Here is an 18281-nt window from a genome sequence, read left to right on the forward strand (position 1 = left end):
ATCCATTCAAATACATAAGCAGAGTAGCAAGTGGTCATTAGAACTCCCAGCTCTTCAGCCTTGCAGAAATTAAGCACTCTCCTCGCAAGGTCTGCCTGCATGCTTTGCCTTTGCCCTCTGCTCACGTCAGAATCTCTCTAGTGTCTAAATTGGTAGCTGCGAAAGGCCCAGAGTGTACAGAGTGACCACGTAGGGGTAAGTGCTTATTCCTTGTAAAGACTAAATTGCTGGGAGGCAATTGCCCCCTCCCCCCCCCTTCAGTCTTCCAACTTTGGAGTGTGGGGCACACTGGGCATTAAGCTTGTCCCTGGTAATGGACTTGGCTGTGAGCACCCGGGAATCTGGAAGCTCCATACAGCAACAGGCCCAAACCCTTGTGAGAAGAGGATCTGCAGTTAGGGCACAGAGGATCCTGCAAATGTTGCTGGGTTTAGACAAATACCTCTTTATCCAAGCCTGTCTACTGTGCGGCATTTGGGCTGTTGTGTTTAGTATTTTCCTGCTAGACATGTTCTAGAACCTAGGGAAGATTAAGATATTGTAAATAATAAAATATTAAACATCCCATAATTTTAACCCGTAAACATGAGAGGTTACATAGACCATGAAAGTCAAAATTGAAGCTGCAGGTTTTTTTCATGCCATCTTCCAGCTCAACCCCGGGGAGTAAAATAGGATACACATGTTATGGGGATGTAGCAATAAGGAGCAGTTCAGCTCCTTTTCATAAAGGCAGCTGAAGCGCCTAGTGCAACAGCAACAATCAAGTTATTCATGCATGTCACGCTCATTGCTATAGTATCGATGGCATTTGCACACCCAGCAGAGCACTTGGTGAGGGCCACAATCATGCCTCCAACCTATATGGTGTTCAAAAATTCACATAGGGTTTTGTTCTCTCTGACGCACATTGATGCCTGCCTCCTAACTCTGACATAGCAAGGGCCTGATCCTGCAAAGGGGCTCTGCACCTCCGGGGGGGATCAACACTTTCAGCTCCTAAAGAGATGGAGGCTCTCAGCCACTTTCAGGTTCTGAAATATGTGCTCTCTATTTGTGGGGGCACTTTCACTGTATAAAACACTTCTCCTTTCCTTCACTCAGACACTGAGCTCTGTCACCTAACAGGAGTCAGCCTGCTTTTACTGATGCTGAGTCCACAATGTTAACTACCTTGGGGGCCCAGTGCTGCCACCCTTCCTCAAGCAAAAGTGTTTTACTCACAGGGATGGTCTTGGTGAAGTAATGAGACAATCCACAGAAGTGAGGCTTTGCAGTCTTGGGGTCTGTAAATAGCAATTGTCTCCAAGTCTTCTCTTGAGACTCCACCAGTGTCTATCTGTGGTTTGTTAAATCTGTTCCCCATAAATGCTTCTCTTAAATGGTAAACCTGTGCCTGCCCTGAAGAGTCTGTGTAATGGAAGGCCCCATCCTTTACTGGAAGCTGATAGTGCAGAGCCTTGCATCAGTGCAGAGTCGCATAGCCTTCAGCAGAGTTTGCACTAACTAGGTAAGTAGTTAATATAGCGTGAGACCCGTAGGAGAGTCACTCCAACGGTGTTTTCCTCTTCATTTCTCTTCCCCTTTCCTTACTTTGTCCCTTAAATATAATGGGTCAGAGGTTTAGCATTAAAACAAAAAGTTGTGAAGTACTTTTACAACCGAGTGTCCCCTCTGCAAGGTGATATTTGGGAAATGACAGCGAAGTTGCAGTTCTGCACCACTTCGAGGCTGGACGTTTAATTCACTGTGTCTACTGTGCGGTCTCTCTGATTTAGAATTGAAGCTCTTTGGGGCAAGGAAACATGTCTCCCTGCCCCCCCAGTTACAATGATTATTATGTTGTTTTGTATTACTGTAGCACCTAGGAGCCCTAGCTGTGCACCAAGCTGCCATTGTGCTAGGCACTGAACAAACACAGAACAAAAAGGTTTCAGAGTAACAGCCGTGTTAGTCTGTATTCGCAAAAAAAGAAAAGGAGTACTTGTGGCACCCCTTAGAGACTAACCAATTTATTTGAGCATGAGCTACAGCTCACTTCATCGGATGCATACTGTGGAAAATACAGGAGATGTTTTTATACACACAAACCATGAAAAAAATGGGTGTTTATCACTACAAAAGGTTTTCTCTTTTGTGGGGGGAGAGAAAACCTTTTGTAGTGATAAACACCCATTATTTTCATGGTTTGTGTGTATAAAAACATCTTCTGTATTTTCCACAGTATGCATCCGATGAAGTGAGCTGTAGCTCACGAAAGCTTATGCTCAAATAAATTGGTTAGTCTCTAAGGTGCCACAAGTACTCCTTTTCTTTTTTTACAGAACAAAAAGACAATGCTAAACACTACCCTCTTCTCCTTCAGATCCCTCCTCTGACACCTACAAAAAATCAGCCTATAATGGTTTGGCTGTACCTCAGTAAGGGAGGGACAATTTTGTGCATTAGAAAAAATGTCAAAATTGGTTTGTTTAAACTATCAGAAACCAACATCTTGTGCAGTAGGATACCTATGTAACCAGGTGATCTTATTTTCGTTGCTTTCTCCCCCTCCTTCCGCGCCTTCTTTCCTTTGTTTGCCACACTTATTCCTTGCATCTTGTCTCAGATTGTAAGCTCTTGGGGGCAGGGATTGTCTTTTGCTGTGTGGTTGCACAGTGTCTCCTGCAATGGTGACCTGATCCTGACTCTAGGCACTGCTGCAATACAGCAAGGGTTTTTGTAAACAAATATTAATCACTGACACGTGCAAATACATTGCCTAAAGCAGGGGAAACACCTGAGTAGGAGCTCAGGGATGTTGCACACATTATACACTTACATGTTACCACAGTCCCCAGGCCCACCAATTTTATGACTCATAATACATGCTTACACAGCCAGGTTTCCTGATGCCTGGCCAGTGCTGATTACCACTGGGAACAGAAAGGAATTTTTCCGCTTCTGTTTATAGCGTATAACACTGCACAGTGATCTGGTTGCTTCACACTGGTGGTTTGCTTCTTCATCTCTAGGATTTGGCTGCTAGTGGAGGCAGTTGACCCAACTCAGTAGACCAAAGGATTTTCCTTACCAGTTAGACACGTTCCCTTGTTTTGTGTCCTCATAGCACCTGGTAGTCTGATGTGCCACTCATGGAAAACACTGAAGTGCTGTTGGTGTGTCGCATTGAGCACACAGTGACTGCTTTTAAGTGGGCCTCACGGGCTCTTCTTGGATGCTTCTAGCTTTCCATGTGATATTTGTCTGAGCATTACTGTGCAGTCCTTGTTCTCCTGTGCACTCTTCGTTGTTTAAGTTAACTCTGCTGTGGACTAGGGCACATGCCAACCAATTCCTGGCCAAGGGCAAGACATGCTGTTTTAAAAAGTGCATCATGTCTCCAGTGACCCAGTGTGCATCCTCTCCATTTGCCCAAGGAATGACCGTCTGAAGTTGCTTTTGCACTGTTAAAGTGAGCGCTGGCTGGCCGACTGCTGTGCCAAAGGTAAATGTGTCTTTGGTCACAGATGCATAGTCTAGTTGAATTATGAGGATCAACCGACACGCCATGTTTATCAATTTCATCAAAGACACACCCAGGACTGTCCCTTCCACACCCCTTTTGTTTGTGTTTGTTCCTGTGTCTACAAAGGATCCTGCAATCACATATTTAGTACCACTGGTGCATTGAATGGGCATCATGGGTGTACAGCACCACTCCAGATGTGGCTCTTGAACTGCATAAGGAATGTGATGGTTTCATTTGGCAGCGTTCCTGGTTTTGATTTGTGTAAATCAGCTGCAACTCTTGTGGAATTACACTTGGTGTCAAACTGGTTTATGTGAGATCAGAATCAGGCCCCGTGAGTGTACTTTCATGCCATGGATACGTGTGGTTATATACAGTGCATGTGTATCAAAGGGTCTAATGAGTTTATTCTGGATTTCCAGAATGCTGCTTGTGGTTTCTGTAATTCAATTCTCCTGTCTTTGCTGCTTTTTGGAATTTCTCCCAGGACAGTTTTATTAGTTGTTAGGCTTGGGTTTCGGACAATAGATTTAGAAGGTCTTTCTTTCTGTTGTTTTTTTTTTAATTTCTTTCTGAATATTTATGCTCTGAAGGTTAAGAGGAGCAATAGTTCCGGAAAGTGAAGTTCTATATTTAACTGCAAACAAGGTGTGGTTCAGACAACTGCAATGCGAGCTCCCTCATGCTGCCTTGCCAGTGATATCAACCTTGACCTGCAGGGAACGTTCTCTTCTCTAGCCAGCTGCTCATGAAATATGCTGAGTTGTATGTGTGGTGGTGGTGTGGTATGGTTCACCCTCCTTTGGGAACAAAGCTAAGATTATAGTAATCGTTTCGGTTGGAACCTGAAGTTAGGCTTGAAAGTCTGTTTCTTCTGCAGGTTTGTGTTTTTCTCTATTACATCTAGTCCCAAAGATTCTTTCCACAGCATCAAAATCACCCTTGTTTCTTTCAGCTTCTCTCATTAGAACTGTCAGACTGAGAGTTCCCTGGGGGATAGATATATATATTTTTTTAATGAAACCATTTCTGGTTTTTTTTTAAACACGTCTGTGCTTTTCCCTCTAATTATATACCTCAGAACTCAGTTTCCCTCCTTTTGCAGGCTTTTCATTAATGCTGTGCCGTCTAGCGGTAGCAGCCAAATCAACTTGGGAGAACATACCCATTTCAAGGCATTCTGTAGAGGCCTTTTCAAAATGACATCCTTTATACAAGTACAGGAACTCCTCGCTTAAAGTCGTCCCAGTTAACGTTGTTTCGTTGTTACGTTGCTGATCAATTAGAGAACATGCTCGTTTAAAATTGTGCGATGCTCCCTTCTAACGTTGTTTGGCAGCCACCTGCTTTGTCCACTGCTTGCAGGAAGAGCAGCCCGTTGCAGCACGCTGGTGGAGGCTTGGAACAAAGGTGGACCGGCAGCCCCCCTAGCAGCTCCCCGCTCCCCTAAGTTCCCTGTGCAGCAGCTGCCCATCAGGCTATCAATTGCGGGCAGTGCAGCTGTCCCTCTCCCCACTGCCATGTCTCTGTCTCTGTCTGCCCTCCCTCCTTTCCTGCTGCATTGTAGAGTGTGAGAGTTAACCCTTGAGGGCTCAGCCAAGTGCTAGTTCATCATTTAGCAGCAAGGCATTCCTTGGCAAATATCCCACCCTCTGACCCCACCACCTCAACCAAGCTTCACAATCATCATTGCTGTGTGCAGTATTAAATTGTTTGTTTAAAACTTATACTGTGTGTGTGTGTATATATATATATATAATATAATATAGTCTTTTGTCTGGTGAAAAAAATTTCCCTGGAACCTAATCCCCCCATTTACATTAATTCTTATGGGGAAATTGGATTCGCTTAACATCGTTTCGCTTAAAGTCGCATTTTTCAGGAACGTACCTACGACGTTAAGTGAGGAGTTCCTGTATGCATTCCATTGCCGGTTTGGAGGGGCAGTGTTTTCTTTTGACAACCATTCTATGAAGCTGGAACATGTTTAAATAAAAATAACACACACAACTTGTACATGCTATTGTAAACAAAGCTGTTACATCAGTGATGCAATTAATGTGTGTACAGCACTATTTATTTATGGATTGCCTAAGTAATAAGGTTTTGAGTTTTATTTCTACTTTGGCTTTGTTCATAGAATCATAGAATATCAGGGTTGGAGGGGACCTCAGGAGGTCATCTAGTCCAACCCCCTGCTCAAAGCAGGACCAATCCCCAGTTTTTGCCCCAGATCCCAAATGGCCCTCTCAAGGATTGAACTCACAACCCTGGGTTTAGCAGGCCAATGCTCAAACCACTGAGCTATCCCTCCTCCCGAAGGAACTTAAAGAAGAAACAACCTATACCAGACAAAGACCTAGACTAGCATCTGGTTAAATCAATCTAGACATTAAAAAATACTTGGCGTTTACAAGTTCAAAGCACTGCACAAACATTAACTCACTAATCCTCACAGCCCTTCAGAGATGTCGATAAACACTAGCTCCATTTTACAGATGGAAAACTGAGTCAGACGTGAAACAACTTGTTCAAGGCCACAAAGTGAATCGGCAGTAGAGCTGGGATGAGACTTCCTGACTCTGCAACCATTGCTCATTCTTCCACACCCAGCTGCCTCCTCTCCCCTTTCCTCTCCCTCAAAAATTGCAGGGACAGCCCATCAATGGCAGAGGGATGGTCTAGGTAGCTTCATAGTTCTGCTTTGGGTTATTTTTGTTTCTTCCCTCTCCCCCGCCCCTCATTATTTCTACATTACAGTGGGGAAGGGAGAAATGTTTATTGGCCAGTTGAAAGTCAGGCTAAGTATGCCTTTCCAGGCTTACAGGAACTGCGTGAAAGGAGTGTAAAGCAGAGAGTGGAAGAGGGGGATGGAGATGAGGATGGGGAGTTTATACTTGATGAGGAAGCAGAAGAAGGGATTTGAATTGTATGCTTGGGAGACTCACACAGGGTGTGTCTATGCTACCCTTCAATCATAGGTGTGACTGTACCGCACAGACATACCCAAGCTAGCTCAAATAACAATAGCAGGGAAGCTGCAGCAGCATGAGCTAACCACTCAAGTGCATCCCCAGGGTTTCAGGCAGGGTTGTATAGCTCGTGCTGCTGTGGCTTCCCTATTGTTGTTGATTTTTTTCCACTCCATGCATCCGATGAAGTCAGCTGTAGCTCACGAAAGCTTATGCTCAAATAAGTTTGTTAGTCTCTCAGGTGCCACAAGTCCTCCTTTTCTTCCTGTTGTTGTTGTTTCAGCTACCTAAATCAAAGCTAGCTTGGGTGTGTCCGCACATGCTGCAGTCACACCTCTGATTGCAGTGTAGATGGACCCACATACATATTAGGGAAGGTACCAACAATCAAAAATAACTAAGCCTCAATAGTTCTCCTCTCTTACGCTCTCTGCTCACCTGGAGTGGCCCCATGTCACAATGACCATCCCGCTGGCTAAAGAGGATTGTACCCACTTCCCTCCAAAAACAGTCACTGTTACTTTGTGCATTGGCTGCATGACGTGACTAGTGCAGCACCTTCTGCAGTGCACCCAGTATCTGCTGGCATGCAGAATAAGCAAGCTTGAGTCCCATGGTGAGGAGTGAGCGATGTCTGCATTGACACTCATTATTAAAAAATTATTCTGCTTATGAGCATTATTACTGTCACTGTCCCAAGCACTGGGCTCTCACTGCTTCCCTGGGGAGAAAGAGATCTATTAGCTTGTGAAATAGGAAAATTGCCTTTGTTAATTTTATCCCATGAGTTCTGGTTTGTTGCAGAACCTTGATATTGGTCCCACGGGAGATCTAAGGGCTTGTCAACACTGCTCTGCAGATCAGGTGACAAGGGTGTGAAGAGCAGTGTGCACCAAAGTGCGGCACTGTAATACCCCCATGTGGACACTGCTGGCGTGAACTAAAAGGTTCCTAGTTCACCTTAGTGTAATCCTCTTCAAACAGGATTACATTAATGAGAACTGGGAACCATTAATGTAATCCTGTTTAAAGAGGATTACATTAATACAAAGCATGAACCTTTTAGTTCATGCCTGCAGCATCCACATGGAGGAGTTACAATGCACCCCTTTGGTGCACTCTGCTATTTGCACCCACCATCACACACACCTGCAGGGCAGTGTAGATGTACCCTGTTTCCTGCCTAGTGTTCAAGAGGGATCTAAGTTTAGGGCTCTGCTTGTTCCTCCCTTCCCAGCCTGGCAACAGAGCAGAAGGGAACTGGTTTTCAGTCTCTTCACATACTGGTAGAGACAGAACGTTGCTCTCTTGTCAATATGGCAGATGCCACTAGTTAGCTCAGAAATTCCACTTGTGTTCCTCAGCTTGATTTTGGAGAAGCAGCATGAGCAAGTGGATAGAACTGGAGCCTGTGGACAGTCAAACTTTGGCCACTGTCTTATGGTGTGATCTTGGGTGAGTCACTGAACCCTTCTGTGCCTGGCTTTCCCCATCTCTAAAATAATGATCTGCATCACCAGCACACACACAGAGGGGGGAATACCTCCTGCAAGACGCCATGGGCCCAAAGCTCCCATTGAAGTCGATTGCGGGATCCTCAAGTCTTGCTGTTGACTTTCATCTTTTGAAGTTCTGCAGGATCAAGCCCAGTTGGAGGCTCACTTCATTACATGCTTTGAGGCCTGTGGAAGGAATGGCAAGCTAATTTATTATTTGCTGTTCATATTTGTGAAGTGCTATTGAGATCCTCCAGGGCAGGCACCTACACACCATATTGACTAAAAGGACATGTCATAGTTTAGACACAACAGCAAGGGCTTTTTACTACTTAGAAGCTCAAGTGCTTGGACTCAGGGTCACCGCTATATGTTTTTATAAAATGCAAGAGCAGCTGTATTATTCTTGCTGGATAGTGCCTTCCTTATTTTGGATTACATCGAGCATGTTCCATTTTAGACATGCATACTATGCAATTAGCTTTCTGTTCTAATCAGTAATGATCAAATCCCAGTTTTTTCAATCAGATTGCACACAGTAAAATATAATACATACTAAAACTTATGTTCAAACAGCTCAACAGGCAATGCTGTCTTGTAAGGATTTTGCACCTAATGGGTTATTTCTCTTTTGAGGAGAGTTTTGGAGCCTTTTGTAACTTAATTTTCTTTTTTTTTTTTCTTCAATAAAAGAAAAAATATCCTCGTAGCTAACTACTGGTTACACTTCATAACAATCTGAACTATAGCAGCATTACCTGATACTGTAACAATACATTTTAAAATGGGCAGCTCCCCATATCGAATCTTGACACTCTCCCATCTTTCTCCAGTACTAGTCCAGGCAGTGTAGTATTCTTCCGTCCTGCTCATGCAGGTGAGAAGCAGCAAATCTATGATTTCAGATGAGACCTTAAGAAGAGAGTCTTGTCCTAGCAGCACTGGAATTGCTATAGCAGATCAGATCGAAAATCCGTCTGTGTTTTACATTGATCGGATGCTTTAGAGGAAGATGTAGTCCCACCCCTTTTTTCCCCATTCCCCCCAAAATAGACACTTTTGGTGATTACACAGCTATGGGTAAAAATTGATATTCAGCATCAATTTTTATCCTGACTAGGGTCGGTGTGGGCATTCTTATTATTCATATACATATCTAATCCTTCTTGAATCTAAGTTCTTTAGAGTACTTTGTGAGAACCACAGGCGAATTAGACAAAGAATAAAGAATTTCCCTTTTATCAGTTTTTAATGTGTTGCTTTTTAAAAATTTCACTGCCTATCCCTTTGCATACCGAGAGAGGATATAACGGAGCACCTCCTTTACCTGCTCTGTATCATTTGTTTTATATATGACTGTCGGATCACTTTTTATTTATTTCCTCGCTGAACTAAAGAATTCAATTCCTCTCCTGATATTGGAAGTCTTTCCATGCCTGTAATAACATTCTTTGCCTTTTTATGGACCTTTCTCGTTTCTGCTATGTTCTGTTTGAGACCCCATTTGGGTAAAGAGGAGCCGACCAGAACCAATTGCAGTATGCCAGGGGAGGGCATGCTATCAATTGATATCAATATGAAAATATTTTCAGGATTAGTCTCTAACATTTCCTAAAACAACCTAACTTCTTTTTTGCTTTGTTGGCCACTGGTGTAGATTGATTGAGTGTATGTTTTGAGCTGTGCACAGTAATACCTAGGTCTTGTTCCTGAGTAGCTTACAGTTAATTTAGAACCAGTTAATGCACAGAAGAAGTTGAAAATTGCTCCTTCCAATGTGCATCATCCTGCATTTATCTACATTGGACAAATGTTACGGTTGAAATTCAGTCATTTGGTTTTTGTTAAGTCCTTCGAAAGTTCCCAACAATTCCTTTAATATCCCAATCCCAAGAATCCCTATTCTTATGTAATTTAAAGAGTTTTCTTTCTGCAGACTTTTCAGTCTCCCTCTTTTAGATCCAGGATATTAATAATGTAATAAATAACACTGGTTCTTTTAGACTATAAGCTCTTTGGAGCAAGGAATGTCATTTACTATATCTTTGTAGAGAGCCTAGCACAGTGGGGCCTCAGCCTTATGGAAATCATTAATAATAATGGTATGGAACCTTGGTGTACCTCTTTACTAACGTCCTTCTATGCTAAAAATTGACCCTTTTTTTACCTCTTAACCAGGTGTGGTTGGTTGGATTTGTGATTAATTTTGTATTTTCATAAAGAAACAGACAATGAAAGATACAAGGTGTAAGTCATTTACCTTTTTGTGCTTGTTTCCAGTACTGCACGCATCACAGGGTCTCCAATAGAATTATGCAATTGTGCAGTTTTACAGCTCGTCAAAGCTGCAAAACTGGACAATACCACACAGACATAACCTGTTCGGTAACAGTAATAAAATAGGGGAAGATATACGTGACTAAGGGAAGGACGGGACCAAGAGGTAGGGAAAAAGAGGAGGAGTTAGGTAGAATGGAAGTCTGACAGTCTTTGAACCATCTCAAAATTCTTTATCTAAACGTATCTAGAAATGTATCTGTTATAATTGCTCTCTACAGGAATAAGCTATTCTTTCTTTGGCTGTGAACTCAGACAGGTTCAAATACCGCTGCTCTATTCCGGGTATAAGCCTTACTCTTCCATTTTTGTAAAATCATGCACTTGGTGATCATTGCAGCTCTCGGGAGCCAATGTCTTTGTGGTGGAGTTAAACCTAGTTTAGCAGGTAAATAACGTAGTATATAATTTTCTAATTATGTTTGGCTGCTGTCCACTTCTTTCTACAGCTCTCTTAACCAGTTTTAATCTGACAGATTCTTCTCACCCAGTGGCTACTTAGTTTCTTTAATAGCCCTTGTAAGGGATCGTATCAAAGGCCTATCTGAAAGTCCAAATAAATTATATATACCAGTCTCCTTTATCCCTTAGCATGAATTCTAAGAGGTTGGGTTCCTTCACAGAAGCTTTACAAACGTGTCCCTAGCATATTGCATTCAGTCTAGATATTTTATAATGATCTTTCAGCTACTGTTTCTATTAATTTAGGTAAGGCTCACTCAGGTGGAATTCCCTGGCTTTTCTCAGCACCTTTTTTAAAGGTGGTACATTTTTGGTTGCTCTTTAGTACTCCTGTATATTTCGCTGTGTTCAGTGAGCAGGATGCTGGAGAATTCAGTGCTTTCCAGCAATGCGGTGGTACCTTTATGTCCTAGAGAACAGCAAATACTACTGTTCAAAAAACTGCTTTGGTTTAACTTTCACCCCTTGGCTCCTTTCCAATCTGCTTAGACTTCTCTGAGAGAACTTATCAACTCTGACCTACAAAGTTGAGTCGTGTAGAGCCCAAGTTCATCTAGGGAGATCTCTGCTTCTCACAGTGAAATCACCCAGCTCTGCACAGGGTATTATCTTCAGGGCAAACCTTGCTTAAATGGATTAAAAAATTAACCTCTTGTGTGTTCTAGAAATAACTGTAAAGGAATTAGCAAGCAGGCTAGTATCTTGTCACCTTCAGTTCTGGGGCATCTTATTGTCAGCAGTTAGATGCGTGGCAGTGGAATCCAACTCAATGCATCACTTGGGTTCATTTGATTCTCATACCATTCCTCTCCTAGAAACTAGCTTTCCTGCAAGCTAGTCTTTGAATAGAGTCCCAAACCCACACCAGAGGAAATAAACTATCTAGCAGCAGATGTAGATACTTGTCTGTCAAGGTTCCTCCCCCACTCTGAACTCTAGGGTACAGATGTGGGGACCTGCATGAAAAACCTCCTAAGCTTATCTTTACCAGCTTAGGTCAAAACTTCCCCAAGGTACAAAATATTCCACCCTTTTGTCCTTGGATTGGCCGCTACCACCACCAAACAAATACTGGTTACTGGGGAAGAGCTGTTTGGACACGTCTTTCCCCCCAAAATACTTCCCAAAACCTTGCAACCCACTTCCTGGACAAGGTTTGGTAAAAAGCCTCACCAATTTGCCTAGGTGACTACAGACCCAGACCCTTGGATCTGAGAACAATGAAAAAGCATTCAGTTTTCTTACAAAAAGACTTTTAATAGAAATAGAAGTAAATAGAAATAAAAAAAATCCCCCCTGTAAAGTCAGGATGGTAGATACCTTACAGGGTAATTAGATTCAAAACATAGAGAACCCCTCTAGGCAAAACCTTAAGTTACAAAAAAGATACACAGACAGAAATAGTTATTCTATTCAGCACAATTCTTTTCTCAGCCATTTAAAGAAATCATAATCTAACACGTACCTAGCTAGATTACTTACTAAAAGTTCTAAGGCTTCATTCCTGGTCTATCCCCGGCAAAGACAAAATATAGACAGACACACATACCCTTTGTTTCTCTCCCTCCTCCCAGCTTTTGAAAGTATCTTGTCTCCTCATTGGTCATTTTGGTCAGGTGCCAGCGAGGTTACCTTTAGCTTCTTAACCCTTTACAGGTGAGAGGAGATTTCCTCTGGCCAGGAGGGATTTTAAAGGGGTTTACCCTTCCCTTTATATTTATCTTGTCACCTTCAGTTCTGGGGCATCTTATTGTCAGCAGTTAGATGCGTGGCAGTGGAATCCAACTCAATGCATCACTTGGGTTCATTCGATTCTCATACCATTCCTCTCCTAGAAACTAGCTTTCCTGCAAGCTAGTCTTTGAATAGAGTCCCAAACCCACACCAGAGGAAATAAACTATCTAGCAGCAGATGTAGATACTTGTCCAAGCTACATTTGGAGTTATTAGCAGGAGAAATTGGGAAATTAAGTTCCTGATTAAAACTCTTCGGAGAGGTTGTATCATGTATTTATGTAAGCTCTGTTGGGTAGTGGAGTGCTTTAAACAGGGAGGCAAAAGGATGCTGCATTGGAGTATCCTATGGGCTTTATCTGCAGAGCGTCACTGGGGCTTTCTTCTTCCATTTTATGTCTTATACAACTGCTGAGTTTAAAAAGGGGGCCTATTTTCCCTTGATGGCACCTGTGTAACCCCCATGTTTTGTTACATTTTTAAATTTGTTTCCAGCAGCATGCACCTTATGCAAGGTGCTGTACAAACACCAAAAGCTTATTTTGTGTACAACAAAGAGGATGACGATAGGGCAGGGGGCTACACAACATACGAGTAAAGTGAGCGCACACACACACGCCCGCCCCCCCCCCCGCCCCCTGTACTCCATAATCTTCTGTTAATCAGCTGGTCAGTTTCTTGTTGGCAGCCCCACTCTCAGTAGCGTGGGATGTGAATGCTGGAGGGAAGCATAGACCCCCTCAAGAGTCTTGGCTTTTCTGTTGAATTGAGTATGGGGGGCAGGGCGGAGGTCTAGGAAGAAAGAGAAATCCTGTGATTTGGAGCTCAGGCCTGGGAATCAGGAGCGCTGTGTCATGTTCGTGGTTTTGCTGATGATGATTTCCTATGTGCACGTCCCTTAACTGCTCAGTTTCTCTCTCTGAAAAATTGGCCTAATAATACACAGCTATCTGAGAAAGTTGGCGGGAAGAGATAGTCTTTAATGTTCATAAAGGGCTTTGTGACCCTAAGCTGGAAGGTGCCTTAGAAGTGTCAAGTATTATTACAGGATTTTATATTAAGTAACATTATTACTCTGAGCACCCCCATCTTTTTCAGATGTCTTGTTTTTGTAAGTAAAAGGTTAATATAAATGCAGGCTATAAGAGTGTTTATCTCCTGCCCATGGAGGCAGTGTACAAGCGATAGCTTTACCACATGTTACAAACAAGGTGTTGCTGTTACAGTCCGAACTAGATAGTTTAATCCTGCATTTTGCCAAGCACCTTTACATGGCACCACATAAGAAGTGGCCTGAACTGGTCTTTTGAACCTGTGTATAATCCATTAATGACTTCCAGATGTTATCTGACCTGCAACTTTACCTTCCGACTGTGATTGCTTAAGCTGTCCCAAGCTAAGCAGGGCTGGGTCAGGTCAGTACTTGGGAAACGGCAAAGGGAAACCTAGGGCACTGTGGGGAACGGGTGCTGGTAATTCAGCAATAGCGCACTCCGTGTTGACAGCTCTCATGATTTTATCATGAATCTCACTATATTTGTTTTTTTTTCTTAAACCCTTAACTCCTGGAGGCATGTGATTAGGTGAGCATCTCAGCTTTTTTTTTTTTTTTAAAGCAAATGCTAGCCCTCAAGGTTGCAGAGAGAGGCTGAGAAATGTGACCACAGTGAACCCTGGCTCAAAACCCAGAAGGCAAATAAAAATACCGCCCCCCCCCCCCTTTTTTTTTTTTTACAATCATGATTTTGGGTTCCTTATTTTTAAACACTTGGCAATACAGAACTCCTCCTGACTCAGAACAGAACTTTATGCCCCTACGCAGTTTTGAAGGCTGGGCTGGGCTGGGCTGCTGGAACGACTGTGGTCCAAATGTGACATAAAACATATCTTGTCATTAAAGCTCCCCGGGCACTTTTTGCAAGAGCTCTGAATGAGGTTTAAGACAAGTAATCCACTTTGTTACCCTTTACTATAGTATTCAATCAAGCCCTGAAAACTTGCATTCACTGCTCTGACGAAATGAACCCTTTAATGATCACAAGTGGTCAGGACCTCAGTTTTACCATACATCTCTGCACGACGGTACCTCCAGCAGCAGAATACCCGCTGACTTTGGTGGTGCATTGATTTGTCAGAAAGGGTGCCATTGCTGAATTGGCAACACTCCTTTCTGCAGCGCTTAGATGTTCCTTGGAGGTTCCCTGTCCAAGAACTGACCCTTCCTTGACTTAATTTGTGAGAACTAACTAATCCACAGCACAAGGCAGTATAGGTGGATAGCTATATTTGGGGGTAGTTTAGTAACACTTGCACAAGGTTTAAAGTTTTGAATGAGTTCCTTGTTTGATGGGCGTCTATATAAAGGTCTCACTTGTCACCCTATTAAATCTTTGCAAGAGAAGCTTATGCACAGAGGAGTTAATATCATAAATACATAAATATATAAAATATAATATAAATATATAAATACATAAATATATCTGTAGTGTATAGTTCTGATGTTAAGTAACATATATTAAGTAAATAAAGCAATAAGACAAGCTATAATGATTCATACTTAGGTGCATTGTTAGGCACAGCTTTCAAGGTGTATTGCCCCAGCTAGTTGTGAATTATTACAGAATAATTCACACTTTATCAAGTCTTGGTGTTTTATCTACTTGCAAGCTTTAAAAAATTTCCTGTCCCTTTTCTTCTTTTTGTCTGTCAGTGGTTCCGTACATACTTGTTCTAGGAACCAGCAACACAGTTAAGCCAGGGGCCCCTCTCAACAATTTTAACCACTGTCTGCATTTAGTGCCTTCAGGGTGTTTTAACCAGGAAGGACCTCTCTGTTTCAAATGTTTAATAATTGAGAATCTTTCTGTTGAGCAGAAAATTTCTGTATGTTATCAAAAATATTTTAATTACCATATTCAATTAACAGGAAGAATAAATTACGCCTTAAAAATTAAATTAAAAATGCCTTAGCTATAATAAAGAATAATTAACAATTAGAGAGTAGTTACTTTGACAGTCTGATGCTATAGATTAGGAAGTGAAGATCACCCTCCGAAGGTATGAGACTTTCAAAGCTATTGTAAGGTAAATTCAGTTTTTAAACAAACACATTTTGAGATAATTTTAATAGGTTGATAGAACTTTGCTGTGCTTGAAACTGCTGTCAAATTAGTGAGGAGAAAAATATTTTAAAAATACAGTTAGTCTTATAGTAGCTTTGAAAGTCTTTGCTTTCTCATGCATTGCTACAGGAGATACATTACCTGTGCCTGATCTACAGTATCAAACTATATGCATGCTGGGAAGCATTTCGTAAATTGCTCTTTCTCCTGGGAGATCCAAACACTTATTTGTAGTAAAGGAAATTGTAAAATCATGGTAAATATTTTTTTTTTTAATCTTGTGAAATTCATTATATATATAAATTATAAAAAATATATATTAAAGTATATTAAAATGTAATGACTATTTTACCTATCTATGATCTTCTAAATAAGATCTATGATCTTCTGCACCCGTTAAGATCCCTCCTCCACATTCATTCCTTCCATGAAAAGAGCTACAAGAATCTTCTGAGACCTGGAAGATATGCTCTTATAGTGAGACACTCAAGAACCTCAATATATTTAGTTTATCCAAGAGAAGGTTAAGATATGCCTTGATCATAGTCTACAAGTCCCTGCCTGGGGACAAGATGTCTGATAATGTCTCTTTAGTCTCACTGAATAAGGCATAACAAAAGCCAATGCTTGAAAGCTGAAGCTAGACCAATTCAGATTTTTTAAACAGTAAGGGTAATTAACGATTGCAACAAATTATCTAGGAATGCAGTGGATTGTCCATCTCTTGAAGTCTTTAAATCAAGACTGGAGCTCTCTTTCTAAAAGATCCACTCTAGCTCAGCCAGAAGATATGGGCTTGATGAGGTTCTTTGGCCTGGGTTATGCAGGAGGTCAGACTAGATGATCATAATAGTCCTGGCCTTTAAATCTACAAAGACTCCTAGCTAGATGCACAGATCCTGCAGTTGCAGACAGCAATAGAAAAACCTAAGATAGCTATAATTACCAACTATTTCTCTGTGTGGAAGCCAGTCTAGGAGTCTCCCACAGGACTACTCTCGTCCCCATTTGGGAGATTGGTAGCTCTAGCATCTCACTGACCTCAACTGCAAAATTGATTAATGAGGAGAGAAATGGTCTTTAATACTAAATAAACAGTATTGCCTCATTTGATAGATATTGGCGAAAGGAACTATGGTTGTGTGGTTAAAGCACTTGGTGGGGATTCAGGAGATCTAGGTTTGAGTCTCTATTCTGCCACAGACTACCTATATGACCTTGAGCAAGCTGTTTAATCTCTTCATGCCCAACAAGCGGCGGTAGCTATGTCAACAGGAGAGGCTCTCCTGCCAACATAGTGCTGTCCACACCGGCACTTCGGTCGGTGTAACTTATGTTGCTCAGGGGGGTGGCTTCCTCACATCCCTGAGCCACATAAGTTATACCGACATGAGCGGTAGTGTAGACCTAGCCCAGGGGTCTCAAACTCAAATGACCACGAGGGCCACATGAGGACTAGTACATTGGCCCGAGGGCCGCACCACTGACCACCACCACCACCCGCACTGCTGCCCCGGCCCCGCCCCCACTCCACCCCTTCCGTGAGGCCCCGCCTCTTCCCACCCCTTCCCTGCCCCCATTCCAACCCCTTTCCTGAAATCCCCACCCCAACTCCGCCCCCTCCCTGCCCTCAGAGGGTACAGCAGGGGGTTGGGGTGCAGGAGGGGTGTGGGGTGTGTCAGGGGGTCAGGGTGCAGCATGCGGCAGGCAGCTCAGGGCAGAGGGGTGGGGTGCAGGAGGTGTGCGGGGTGCGGCAGGGGGCTCAGGGCAGGGGGTCAGGGTGCAGGAGGGGTGTGGGGTGCGGCAGGGGGCTCAGGGCAGAGGGTCGGGGTGCAGCAGTGGTGTGGGGTGCGGCAGGGAGCTCAGGGCAGGGGGTTGGGGTGCAGGAGGGGTGTGGCAGGGGGCTTTAGGCAGGGGGTTCGGGGTGCAGGAGGGTTGTGGGGTGCAGCAGGGGGCGCAGGGCGGGGGGTTTGGCTGCAGGAAGGGTTTGAGGGGCGGGTCTGGCCTGGCGCCATGCGCACTGGGGGCAAGACAGGCTCCCCACCCCACCCCTGCACCTCTCCGGGAAGCGGCCGGGACCTGCGGGGGGGGCGCACAGGGGTCTGTGTGTTGCCCTGGCTGCTCCTCCAGGTACCTCCCCCCGAAGCTCCCATTGGCTGGGAATGGGGAACCGCGGCCAATGGGAGCTTCGGGGGGAGGTACCTGGAGGAGCGGCCAGGGCAACACACAGACCCCTGTGCCCCCCCTACCCCAGGTCCTGGCCACTTCCCAGAGCAGCGTGGGGGCAGGCAGGCGGGGAGCCCGCCCTGCCCCCGGTGCACGCTGGGCCGGAGCCGCTCTAGGTAAATGCTGTGGGGGCCGCAGGGAGCTGGCGGGCCGCAGAAAATAACCCCTCGGGCCGTGTGTTTGAGACCCCTGACCTAGCCAGAGACATGCCACCTTGATAAATGTACTAACGAGGGATAAAGTCGGCAATTCAGTTGAAGCAGCTGGCAGAACTTCTGTGCTTGTTTGGAAAGCAGAGTGTGATGTGATTTTCAAACAGAGTAAACGTGGAGCTTAAATTCGTGGCGGCCTACAGCTACTAAACACAACTCGGGGGCCTTGAAAAAAGTGTGTGTGTCTGGAAGCAGGAGGACTGCAGGAG

At 43.7% G+C, this 18281-nt stretch overlaps 1 protein-coding gene across 7 annotated transcripts in view; it reads left to right on the top strand.

The window, feature by feature from the left end:
* Window positions 1-18281, top strand: part of HMBOX1 (homeobox containing 1) — a 144256-nt gene that overhangs the window by 109110 nt on the left and 16865 nt on the right. The window lies entirely within an intron of this gene.

Source organism: Natator depressus, chromosome 3, assembly GCF_965152275.1.
Source record: "Natator depressus isolate rNatDep1 chromosome 3, rNatDep2.hap1, whole genome shotgun sequence".
Taxonomy (NCBI): Eukaryota; Metazoa; Chordata; order Testudines; family Cheloniidae; genus Natator; species Natator depressus.